Source organism: Sciurus vulgaris (genome assembly GCF_902686455.1).
Source record: "Sciurus vulgaris genome assembly, chromosome: 7".
Taxonomy (NCBI): domain Eukaryota; kingdom Metazoa; phylum Chordata; class Mammalia; order Rodentia; family Sciuridae; genus Sciurus; species Sciurus vulgaris.
The window spans coordinates 126,499,252-126,512,806 of NC_136467.1; the positions used below are offsets into that span (position 1 = coordinate 126,499,252).

Genomic DNA, 13,555 nt, shown 5'->3' on the forward strand with positions numbered 1-13,555 from the left:
ACACACACGTTCAATTACTTAGTATGAGCCCCCACTCAGGGGTCTGGCTATCTGGAAGTGTTCAGGCCAAGTTGGAGAGCAATTGTGGTAAGAAAAGCTACAAGGAGTAAGCCATTTGGGACTCTGACAACCCAGTTGTCTAAGAAAGGGGAAGAGGGAATCCCATGTTTCCACTGGGTCCTGGAGGATGCAATGGAAGAGTCTGAGGTTCTCAGGAAAAGGGGTCTCTGCCTACCCCAGATCTCCCAGGGAGGGAAAGGGGTGACTGTCAGTATCGCTCTCATCAGAGCGGGGAAGGGAACTATGGAGGAATGTTTGAACAGGAAGAAGGGAAAGGAAAATGGGGGAGAGAAAAATAGGAGTCAGAAGTGAAAAGAGAGCCAACGAGAGAAATAAAGGAAATGCCCACTACTTGCATGCTGGGAAGGGTTCACAAAATGTGGTAAGTGATACTGCCCATCTCCAGCAAGTGTTAAACTAAGATTTCCCCAGTCTTTTAAGGCATGGTCCTCCCAACCCAATGGATCTCTGGATTCTTCCCACCCTTCCACAAAACTTTCACATTAAAACTAGGGTCCCTGGCGTTGGGGTTGTGACTCAATAGTAGAGCACTTGCCTAGCATGTGTGAGGCACTGGGTTCAATTCTCAGCACCACATATAACTAAATGAACAAAAATAAAGGTCTATCAATATCTAAAAAAAAAAAAAAAAAAAAAAACAAACTGGGGTCCCTAGGCTCCAAATAAAGACTTATTCTGTTCTTTCACTCAAACTTTTTTCTAGATCACTTCCACAAATATTTTTAAATATGTTTCTTCAAAGGTTTTGGGATTCCTCTATCTACCCATAGGTTTCAGGACACCCTAATCCACATCTCTGATAGATTCAAATTACCCTTTGCCACTTCTAAGTTCCTCTTTGACATTCTTGAGGCTCTCTAATCCTCCAAGTCCTATTACCTGGTGCGGCGACGCTGTGCTGGGCTGCCCCCTGGGTCAGTGGCCAGCAGAAGACGGGCAGTAGGGTGGGGTGGGCAGAGGCGCAGGGACCGTAGCAGTTCCTGCTCTGGCACAAAGGGCGGAGAGGGCCCCGTTCTGGCGAGTTTCCTAAGCTGCTGGAGCGGGTGGGGGTGGGCTGGAGGTGTGGCGCGGCGAGGGGCCCTGTTTAGAGGCCAAGGAGGCTCCACAGCTACCTTCAGAACTGGGGGGAGGTAAGGGAAAAGTGAACAAAGAAAAGAGAAGAGTCACAATAGCAAAGATTAGGTAGAAAAAGAAATCAGAGTCTTAGAATCACCCTTCCCCTGGGTCCCCGGGCACCCTTTTCCAACACGTTAAGGTCCCCAGGCCAAGCCACCCTACCCAAACCCTCTTACATTCTCGGTCACTAGAGGAATATGGCTTAATATCTCCCTCTGCTCTCTTGGGTGGCAGCTTCCTTGCTGGAGCTAGTGGTAGAGGGGACAAAGGTAAGGGAAGCATTAGGAGATATACTTTGTACTCTTCTCCCCACCACTGCCCCCACAACCCCAAACCTCTACTCCCTAATATCACAGTTCCTCCTGGGATGCCATCACAGAAGCCGTGCTATTGGCAAAGCCAGCACACCAAAGGGAATTTGGGGAGAATGCTGGAGCACTTTTGGGGAGAGCCAGAAGGAACAGGCCAAACACAGAGTTAAGGGAGAAGACCCAAGGGGAGACTGGGGGCCTGGGAGATGCGGGAAAAGGGTGGTCACGAGGAGGTGAGCTCTTACTGTCCATGGGTGCTGTCAGGCCCCCCCGGGTTTCTGGGGCAGTGGAATGGTCCCAGCTGGGCCAGTGAGGACCCTGGGTTCCTCTAGATGAGATGGACAAAGCCCTTGGTTAATTGGGAATTGCTCTGGAGAGGTTGGGGGGAGAGTGGGGTGGGATAGGACCTCCCCTTCCTATGCAAAAAGATGTAGAGAGATTGAAGTTTTATTAGGTTAAAAAAAAAAAAAAAAGATGAAGAGGAAACGTAGGTATCCAAAAAGGAGTTATCAGAGTAAGTGGGAGCTAACACAGTGGCCAAAGCTCTTCCTTCCCTGCTCTTAAGAGGTTCTCCATGACTGGCAGATGAGAGACCACTACTTCACTCAAGCTTTATCCACAGTGCTCTCTTCTGGGGACTTTCATCCTCATCCTCCCTATTGATTCTCATGCCCTTAGTGCCTGTGGATCAGTGGGAACTGCATGGGGGAAGCAAACCTTGTAAACCAAAGTGAGTCACAGATGTCAGGGCCTGATGCTGGTAGACACTAATAAGGGGCAACAGACTATTCTTTGGGTGGTCATTCTTTCCTTTCCTGGTTACAGAGGAAGGCAGGAGCTAGCCACAAGATCACCCAGGAAGGAGGCCCATCTTGTGCTACCAAGCACTGCACAGCTAGTGAGAACTACACTGTTCTTGAGGATGTGCTGAGGGAGAGGGAGAATGGGGCTCAGGCTGGTAGGCTGTGTGTATGTATATGAGGATGGGATAGAAAAACTGGACAGCACTGTAGGTGTGGTCTCTCCAGGTCTATTTCATTATTTGGCTGTAATGTCATAAATTCTTGACATTGTCTTCTGAAACTAATCTTTAAATTCTGGACCAGTCATATCACTCTTCTACAACTGGAAATAGCTGCACTTGCCTGTCCCTCCCTGGCTGATAGAAGCCTGAGGGGTTAACAAAGGAATATGACTCTGGTCTATTTTGATGAATTATATGAGTGGAGCCACTCATATAACTGTCAAACAGGCTCTGAATGGGCTTGCTTAGTTACGAATCTTGTCAGGTATGGGGCCAGGTGTGTAGTCTGGAGAGCTCATGCTTAGCATTCACAAGGCCCTGGTTTTAATCCCTAGAATTAAAAAAAAAAATTCTGCCAAATATAAAATGCACTGAGCTCTGATGAGGACAAAGGAAAACAAGGATGAGTGCTGGAGACACGGGTTGCTTTAGAATTTTCAAAAATTGCCCACAGAAAGCACTGTCCTCCTAGGGCTTCTAGAGTGACTAGCCATCACTGTGCTACAGTTCCACACATTTGATGCAGGCTTTACCAGCAGGCGTGGGGTCAGCTGCAGCAGCACACGAGAGTGTCGAGTTGCCCTTGGAGAGGGAGCAGGGGGCCCTGTGAGGAAGGAAGTGGTGGTGCCCCTAAGTGGGGGCCAGTGGGACCAAGATCCCACCTCTTTCCTTCCCCTTGTCCCAACTACATGACAACACAAGATGAGAAAACTTACGATGCTGATGGGCAAAGAAGCCTTCAAAGATCACAAAGTTGTTCACCTAGAAGATGAAGCAAAGTATATTTGTCCATTTAGCCACTAAGCACATTACAGAGCCTGTGTCAGAAAAATCACAGTGGAAGTACAAAAGCCAGATTTCTTATCCTTGGTGACAGATCAAAAACCTGGACCCCAAGAAAATATTTAACACATACCCCCCACACACATACCAAAATCTCCAGACACCAACAAGCTGATCCTAAAGCTCATGTGGAACTGCAAATAACCTCAAATAGTCAAACAATGTTGAAAAAGGATAGAACTGGAAGACTTAACTTCAAAACTATAGGAATCAAAATAATATGGTGCCAGAGGCAGTAGTGCATGCCTGTAATCCCAGTGGTGTGGGAGGCTGAGGCAGGAGGATGACAAGTTCAAAGACAGCCTCAGCAACTTATAGAGGCCCTAAGCAATTTAGTGAGACCCTGTCTCAGAATAAAAAAGAAAAAGGGCGGGGATATAGCTGAGTGGTTAAGTACTCCTGGATTAAATTCCCAGTACAAATAAACAACAACAAAAAAGCACCCAGTGTGGTAGAAGAGTACTAAAAACACACAAAACAGTGTTGTGTGGCACAAGGACAGATCAATCAATCGACAGAATGGAACTGAGAGTTCAGAAATAAACTCATGTGTCTAGGGGCAACTAATTTTCAACAAAAGTGCCAAGATCATTCTACAGGGAATGAACAGTCTTTTCAACAATTAGTGCTTGGACAACTGAACATCCCACATTCAATATTATAAATTTGGACCTCTGTCTCATACCATTTTGACCTCAAATGGGTCAAAGACCTAAATGTAAAAGATGTAACTATTGCCAGACATGGTGGTGACCCATGCCTGTAATATCAGCTTTTCAGGAGACTGAAGTGGTAGAATCCTGAATTCAAGGTTGACCCAGCAATAAGACACCATCTCAAGAGGAAAAAGAAAGCTAAAACCATCAAACTTTTTTTTTTTGTTTGTTTTGTTTTGTTTTAGTTGTAGATGGACACAATATCTTTATTTATTTATTTTTTAAGTGGTGCTGAGGATCAGACCCAGTGCCTCACACATTCGAGGCAAGTACTCTACCATTGAGCTACAACCTCAGCCCAAAACTATGAAACTGTTAGAGGAAAGCAAGAAGCAGGAGAAAAATCTTTGGTATCTTGGATTGAACAAGTTTTTTTTTTTTTTTTTTTTTTTTTTTTTTTTTTTGATGCTAGGGATTCAACCCAAGTCCTTGCACTTACTAAGCACACACTGCCATGAGTTATACCCTCAATTCCAGGCAAGAGTTTCTTCTAACAGCCCCCCCATTGCATCATCAGTACAGGGGATTAAACTGGGGGATATTCTTCCACTGAGCTATATCCCCAGTCCTTTTTATTTTTATTTTTTTTTAAGAGAGGGTCTTCCTAAATTTATGATCCTCTTGCCTCAATCTCCTCAGTCACTGGGATTACAGGCATGTGCTACTGTGCCCACCTCAGGTAACAGTTTCTTAAAGATGACACCAAAATCAGAAGTAACAACAGAAAAAAGCAGATAAATTTGACTTCACAAAATTTAAAATGTTATACTTCACTGTCAAAAAGGGAATAGACAAGGCTTGGGTTGCAGCTCAGTGGTAGAGGGCTTGCCCAGCATGTGTGAGGCACTAAGTTAGATTTTCAGCACTATAAATAAATAAATAAATGTCCTTCGATAACAACAAAAAAACTTTTAAAAAAGGAATAGAAATCTTCAGAATGGGAAAAAATTTTGTAAATCATACACTGATACAGTTGTTATATCTAGAATATATTTTAAAAACTCTTACAACTTAACCAACAAACAACATAATTTAAAAACAGATAAAACATCTTCATAAACATTTCTCCAAAGATATACAAATGGGTAGTAAAGCTGGACATGGTGGTGCACACCTGTAATCCCAGTTACTCAGGAGGCTATGGCAGGAGGGTTGCAATTTCAAGGCCAGCCTCAGCAAATTAGCAAGGCCCTAAGTAACTTAGTGAGACCCTGTCTTAACAAAATAAATAAGTGAGTAAGAAGGCTGGGGTTAAGCACCCCTGGATTCAATCCCCAGTACAAAAAAAGTTGCTCAAAAATAAAAAAAAAAATGCTCAACATCAGTAATCATTAGAGAAATACAAATCAAAACCACAGAGAGGCCAGGCTTGGTGGCATATGCCTATAATTCCAGCTTCTCAGGCTGAAGTAGGAGGATCACAAATTCAAGGCCAGCCTTGACTTAGTGAGATCCTGTCTCAAAAAATAAAAAGGGTTGGGGATGTGGCTCAGTGGTAGAACACTTGTCTAGCATGCAAGAGGCCAAGAGTTCAACCTCTACTACCACCAAAAATAAAACACAGAAAAACAACAACCCCACAAAGAGATACCACTTCATATCCACCAGAATGGCTGCTACTTACAGAAAACAACAACAACAACAACAAAAAGAAAATAACAAAAGTTGACAAGAATGTGACTCCTACATTGCTTAGGGATATAATTAAGATGGTGCTGCCATTGTGGAAAAAAAGCTTGTCAGTTCTCAAAAGTTAATTACCATATTGCCTAGAAATTCAAGAAGATTTAAAAAAATGTATAAACAAAATCTTTTTTTTTGGTGCTGGGGATCGAACCCAGGGCCTTGTGCTTATAGGGCAAGCACTCTACTGACTGAGCTATCTCCCCAGCCCCCAAAGAAAATCTTGTACATGAATGTTAACATCAGTTTTATTTATAGACAAAAAATAGAAGCAGTCATACATCTAACCCTTGGATAAATACAATAAACCAAATGTGGGACACTGCCAGGTATGGTAGCACATTATTGTAGTCCCAGCTACTCAAAAGGCTAAGCCAAAAGGATGGCAAGTTTGAGGCCAGCCTGGGCAAGTTAGTGAGACCCTTTCTCAAAATGAAAAATAAAAAGGTCTGGGGAAGAGGCTGGGGTTGTAGTTCAGTGATACAGCACTTGCCTAGCATGTGTGAGGCACTGGGTTCAATTCTCAGCACCACATAAAAATAAAATTAATAAAATTAAGGTCCATCAACAACTTAAAAAAAATATATTATTATATTAATATATAAAAATATTTTTAAAATGGGCTGGGGAGGTATATCTGTGGCAAAATGTTTGTCTCGCATGTGTGAGGCCTTAGGTTCAATCCCAAGTACTACAAAATAAAATAAAATAAAACAAAACAAAATGTGCCATATCCATACAATGGAATGTTATTCAGCCTTAAGAAGGAATGAAGTACTGCTACATGCATAACATGGGTGAACCTGAAAACATGCTAAGTGAAAGAAGCCAGATACACCAAAGGCCCACATATTTTAAGATTATGTGATTCTCTGTATATGAAATACCCAAAACAAGCAAATCCAAACAGCAATAGATTATTGCCCAGGACAGAAGGAAGGGGAATAAGGGTAACTACTAATAAGTATGGGGTTTCTTTCTTTTTAAATAAAAAAGAATGTGTTTATTTTTTGTGTTGTTAGGAATTGAACTCATGGGTTTGCTTGTGCTTGCAGCAAACAATCTCTGAGCTAATGTCCCCAGTCCCTTTTTATTGATTTATTTAGAAAATTTTGAGACAGAGTCTAAGTTGCCAGGCTGCCTTGAACTTGCAATTCTCTTGCCTCAGTTGCTGAAGTTTCCAGGTGTGTGCCACTGCCCCTGGCTTGGTGTTTCTTTTTAAGTGATGGAAATGCTCTGGAATTAGATGGTAGATATAATTCTCCAATATTTTGATTATGTCAAAAATCTATACTTTAAAATGGTAAAATTTATCTCAAAAATAAAACAAAGGCCAGGCAATGTTGGTACATGCCTGTAGTCCCAGGAATTAGGGAAGCTGAAGCAGGAGGATCAAGAGTTCAAAGCAGCTTCAGCAACTTAGTGAGGCCTTAAAGCAACTTAGAGAAACCCTGTGTCTAAATAAAGTATAAAATAAAAGGGCTGGGGATGTGGCTCAGTGGTTAAGCACCACTGGGTTCAATCCCGGGTACCAAATCAAACCAAACAAAAAACCCAGAATCAGCTTTTAAGTTCTACCAGGAACCAGGTTAATGGAATTAAAGTGCACAGAATTAAGTACAAAATACTAAGAAAATCAAGAATTCAGCAGAGTTCAAATGGGTAAAGTTAGTTAAAGCAGACATGTGCCCATCTGGACAAACTAGTAGCTGTTCATTTCAGAGTTATTTCATTATCACATTCAATGTGGTCTTCACAACAGTACTTGGAGTCACTATTTTTTTCTTTTTTGACAATACTGGGATTGAACCCAGAAGCCTTGTACATGCTAGGCAAATATCTACCACTGAGTGAGTTACACCCCTAATATTAATATTTTTAGTTTTAAGTTTTTAGGGGGATTACTGGGGATTTGAATTTACAGGGCACTTTACCATTGAGCTACATTCACAGTCCTTTTTCAATTTTGATTTTGAGATCTGGCCTTGCTAAGTTGTTGAAGGTTTCACCTGAGTTACTGAGTTACAGAGCGTCTTGCTAAGTTACTCAGGCTGCCCCTTGAATTGTGATCTTCCTGCCTCAGCCTCTAAGTATTGGGATTACAGGCATAGGCCACTACACTTGGCCTGGAGTCACCTATTGAATAATGTGATGTGTAGAAAAAAAGGAAAAAAAAAAATTGGAGACATGGCTTCCTCAATATCACACAGCTACTACTGGCAGGGCTAACCCTGAGACTTCTGATTTTAGCTATGGTGTTTTTAGCCAAGAATACAGTATAGTCATTAAGAGTGGGTTATAAATTAGGTGTGGCAGCACACACCTGTAATCCCAGATGCTTGAGAGGCTGAGGCAGGACAATCACAAGTTTCAAGGCCAGCTGGGCAACTAAGTGAGACCCTGTCTCAAATTAATAAAAAAAAAAAAAAAAAAAAGAAGGGCTGAGGATGTGCTCAGTGGTACAGCACTTTGCCTATATGTGCAAGACCCTGGGTTCAATCACTAGTACCACATAAAGAAACAACAACAAAGAGTGGACTATGGAGGAACAAGACTCCTCCCAGCAACTCAGGAGGCTGAAGGTGGAAGATCACTTGAGCCTTAGAGTTTGGAACCACCCTAGGCAACATAGCAAGACCCTGTCTCAAAAAAAACCAAAAAGAGTACTCTATGGATTCAAATTTGGACCTCTCCTACTTATTAACTGTGTGAATTTGGTCAAGTCACTGATTTATATAAACAGAAAATGGAGTCAGTAATAGCACCTACCTGACAGAGATGTAGAAGGTTCCACTGGGATGATGCAGGAAGATTTCACATAGAGCTCAGGAAATGTTAATATTATTTATACTCTACAACTGCTCTGGTATTATATGTTGAATGACTAAGGGTTTGATGTTAAATACTGTGTTCCCTTCTACTGCTTTAATGGAGAAACGCCACTGTAGGAGGACTTTCTAAGTATACCCTATGTGTTGCCTTTACCTTGCTCTCTTGTTTACCAACCCATCCTTATCCTCTCCCAGCAAGCACACACCTAGCACTCCAGTCATACCACACTGCTTGCACTCTTACAAGGTGGTTTAATACCTCTGCCTCTGCTCTTGCTGGTTATTCTATATGGAATGCACTTTAACCTGCCTCCTTTTCTAACCTGATAAACAATTGCCTTTTAAGATTCAGAACCCAGAGACTTGGAGGCTAAGGCAGGAGGATAACAAGTTCCAAAGCCAGCCTCAGCAAGTTACCGATGCCCTAAACAACTTAGAAAACTTTGAAACCTTGTCTTAAATTAAAAAATAAAAGAACGGGGGATATAGCTCAGTGGTTAAGCACCCCTGGATTCAATCCCAGTACTGGGGGGTGGGGGAATTAAGCTTAAATTAAGCCTTTCTTTACTCAACTACCTACTCTAAGATAGCACTCACTACCAGTTGTTCCTCATGCTTTGCCTCTACTCATGTGTATCAATTTATGTTACCTTGGATGAACTATCCACACTCCTATCCAAGGGTTACTTGTCAAACAAATCCCAACCCCTCTTGCCCACTCACAAAAATTGCTTCAGCAATTCTTCACACTTTTCTCTCACATCATCAAATTGTCTTTATACTGATTCTATACTCAATTCTTCCATCATAAAAGAACCAATCCTCTTTTGATTCACTTTCTTCTCTAGCTATTGCCTCTACCTTTCTCCTTAAAGTAGAACTTAAGCACTCACACTGACCTAAACTCCCAGGCCTTAAAGTAGCATTTAAGAGTGGCCATTTTTGCTGTCTCCAGTTCCTAGCTTCTCTATTTCCAAACCCTGTCCATCTGGATCTTCACCTACTACTGTGATAAACAGCTCATGAGAATCACTAGTGATCAAAGGCAGCTAAATCTAGCAGTCACTTCTGAGACCTCTTCTCAGCGCAATGATCAGCAGCATTTTACTCAGAAAACCTTTTCTTCTTCCCAGAAACACTCTTCACTGACCTTCCAAGTTATCTCACTTTTAAGCTTTCATCTTCTTCATTACTCTCTTGGTTATATCTGCTGGTCCTTTCTTCTGATCCTTACTCTCCCATGTTGTTGTTGTTGTTTTCTTTTGGTGTGTGTGTGTGAGTGTGTGTGTTACTGGAGATTAGTTGGGACCTTGTCCATGTAGGTAAGCATTCTACCACTGAGCTATATCCCAAGTCCTTTTTATTTACTTACTTACTTATTTATTTATTTATTTAATTTTTGTGGTGCTGGGGATTAAATCCAGGACCTTGTGCATGTGAGGCAAGCACTCTACCAACTGAGCTAAATTCCCAACACGCCTTTTTAGTTTTTGAGACAGGGTCTCTCTAAATTGCCCAGACTGGCCACGAACTTGTGATCCTCCTGCTTCAGCCTCCTGAGTTGCTGGGATTATAAGCATGCCCCATCACACTTGATTCTAAGTTCTGGTTTCTCCCTAACTTCTTTTTTTTTGGTTGTTGATGGATCTTTATTCATTTATTTAAATACAGTGCTGAGGATCAAACCCAATGCCTCACACATGCGAGGCAAGCCCCTCCCCCTAACTTCTTAAAGAGCACCCAAGAGCACTCATATCCTTGTTTTACTTACTCTCCCTTTGGTGGTTTCATCCCGTCTCATTGCTTTAAATACCACATATATGCTGATAACGATCTACCCCAAACCTCTTCCATAGGGTATCTCCAAGGAAGTATCCAATTGACATTTCCAACTAACATACTAAAATAGACTCCTAGTATTTATTTCTCCCAAAGATGATCCACCTATCATCTCATTAAAGCAACTTCATTCTTCCAACTGCTCAGGCTTTGGAGTCTACCTCAATGCCCCACTATCTCTGCATTCAGTCTATCAGGAAATCTTACTTGCTTTAACCTTCAAAATATATAAACTTTGACAACTCCTTACCATCTCTAATGCTGCCACTTTGATCTAAGCCACCACCACTTTTCATCAAGATTCTCACTTTCCTAACAATCCTAGTCTACTTGCTTCTACCCTTGCTCCTCTACTGCCTGCTTGTAGCAACCAGTGTGACATTATCCCTTCCCTCCTGTCCCTGCCAAAAAAATTATAGGCAAAATGCTCTTGTTTTTCACTTTGAGTAAATATCAAAGTATCTGCAGTGACTCGTAAGGCCCTAAATATCCTTCCTTTTCCATTACCTCTCAGATCCATCTTATACTGTATTCCCCCTCACTGATGCTGTTCTTTCAGGCATATTCCCACCTCATGGCCTTTGTGCTGGCCATTCTGTCTATATTGGATATTGACCCTCCAGATACCCACTGTCTTTTAAGTTTTTGCTCAAACAATAACTTCTCATTGAGGTCTTTTCTGATTATTTGTTTGAACCTGCAATCCCAAATCCCCTCCCAACAGTGGCACTCCCAAGTCTATTTGCTCTAATTCTTCCAGAGCATTTATTATTAACTGCAGTATAGATTTTTCTTGTTTATGTTTGTCCATCTCCCTGACTAGAATATAAGCTCCACAAAGGGCTCGACAGGAACTTTGGTCTGTTTCACTGAGTAGAATATTCCTAATGCCCACAGCAGCGTCAAGCACTCGATAAATATTTGCTGAATGAATGAATAACATTATTCACTTATTTCTACACTTATTTATAGACAAGATCACCTTCCCCTTGTCTGACCAAAGCTCCCTGAGGACAGAGAATATATATCATTCTGGACCTTTGCTAAACTTTAATTACAAATCTGAGTTGGCCAGTGTGAAACCAAGGAGGTGGAAATGAGCTGAGCTGAGGGTTGAAATGAGGTTTAGGTAAAGAATCTAAATACAGGAGGATGAAATGACTGCAAATGGTCAAAAGAAAGAGTTTAGCATTATAAAATACTCCTATATGGTGGGGAACAAGGAGCTCTTAGAAGGTGCCACTTCTTTGTCCCAAATAAATAAATTCAATGGAATTGTTCAGTGGGGATCTACCTTCTAAACCTCTAACCTGTGGTACGGTGGTCTCCAGGTTGTAGTGCTTGTTCAGGAACTTCAGCAGCTTCTGTGAGGGTCGGTCAATGGCCAGTTGGTGTGGTTCAACTCTCTCCTTCTGCAGGGAATAGGAAACTTGGGGTAAGAGGAGGTAAGGGCAAAACATGCCAACAGGAACTTAGGAGCCTTGGAAAGGAGTAGGCAGATATGGGAACATTGCAGTGAAGGGGAGAAGCAAGGCAGGTGGAAGGGCTCAGGGCAAAGAAACCATTGATCTCTACTTTGGATGAACTGGTAAAGAAAGTGAGGCTGGGTGCTGTGGCACAGCCTGTAATTCCAGTGACTTAGAAAGCTGAAGCAGGAGGATCACAAGTTCAAAGCCGGCCTTAGCAATTTAGCAAAGCCCTAAGGAAAATAGCCAGACCCTGTCTCCAAATAAAAAATAAAAGGGCTGGGAATGTGACTCAGTGGTAAAGCACCTCTGGGTTCAGTACCAAACATGAACACACACACACAGAATGATACCTGCAACATATGCTGGAAGAGTTCTCGCCCATGGCCATGACGTTGCAGTGACTCGTGAATGTAGAAGTCCAGGATGCAGAGTGGTTCTACTTCATTGTGAGCCTCACGATCATCCTGAGAAATAAAGAACAATAAATATCTTTGAAGATCCAGGCATCTTTGCTGCCCAAACAACCACCAGCACTTTTGTTCTCTGGAACCAAGGCATACAAATATTGTTTTCAATAACACTCACCAGTACAAAGAGCTTCTTGTATCCAACTTAAGGAAACCAATAATGGCTCCTTCCCAGCCCTGTAGGATGAGGAAAATAATTACAAGCCAGCAGCAGCTGCTGGAAGTAGTAGAGTCAAAGAAAGGGAAGGGCTGAGTCAGGAAGGAATTAAGTATAGAATGTAAGAATCTGACACTCACGGTCGGGCTGATGTGTCTTGAGCACATAAATAACATGGCGGTTACTCTGGCATCCTTGATGCACTGGTAATAGGAGCAGGAAGATTTTGGGCCTGCCAAAAAGATGAAAACAGACTTACTGCAAGTTCCTTTTAAGGACTCAGGCCTCCCTTATCAACCATGCCTACAGAGGTCCACTGTACTCCATTGAAAGACTCCCCCGGTACCTTGGCAGATGCCTTCCCCAATTCATCTACAATGGTTCATAATTTGCTGCTGCAGATCAACACTAGAGAGAGAGGAGACAAAGAGTCAGATGCTCACTGAATTAGAGGGTTCTGGGCAGTCTCTATAGGGAATCTGGGGCCACAATTCCAACCCAGACTCAACACTTGGGGATCTCTGCCTTTGTCTGGATGTCTTACAATTGGTTTCCAACCTAACCCCTCTGGAAATCAAACTTCGGTAACACCTTTCAAGGTGTTACTCCCTCCTCCCTTTCAGGTTACTATGGGAGAGCAGGAAGGGCAGGGACTACTTTGGGCCGAGGGGTGAAGTTCACAGATCCGAGCGCTAATCAACCGTATTAGGTTGCAAGTCAAAGGTCACCCAAAGGCTGGTCCCAGACATCAAAGGAGTGGCCGCTAGTCAGTGAGAATGGGGCGTGGTGCCTGAAGCAGGTTTGGAGAGGAACCGGGAAAGGGCCATAGGGCGGGTTTCATATGTCACCGGGCCGGCGTTGTGGTTCCGGGTCGGCGGGCCGGGGGCCGCAGGTGTTGGTCCAGCACCGGATTCCGCTCCGGGAGCAGCGCGGTCCACATCGAACGGGAACTCCATGGCCCATTGTGCGCGACCGGACCCGCCCCTTACGACGTCACTTCCGACCCTTTGCTGCACCG

The 13,555-nt window shown here is 42.8% G+C and overlaps 1 pseudogene across 1 annotated transcript; it reads right to left on the reverse strand.

Moving 5' to 3' along the window:
• Nucleotides 1–348: 348 nt before the first annotated feature.
• Nucleotides 349–13,493, reverse strand: LOC306665102 (alpha-tubulin N-acetyltransferase 1-like; annotated as a pseudogene). Its single transcript, XR_013766715.1, has 10 exons — nucleotides 13,386–13,493; nucleotides 12,884–12,945; nucleotides 12,678–12,769; nucleotides 12,499–12,557; nucleotides 12,264–12,377; nucleotides 11,755–11,856; nucleotides 3,249–3,294; nucleotides 3,066–3,136; nucleotides 1,374–1,445; nucleotides 349–1,201 (listed from the first exon to the last, which is right to left on the reverse strand). The product of XR_013766715.1 is annotated as an alpha-tubulin N-acetyltransferase 1-like (transcript).
• Between the last annotated feature and the right edge of the window lie 62 nt (nucleotides 13,494–13,555).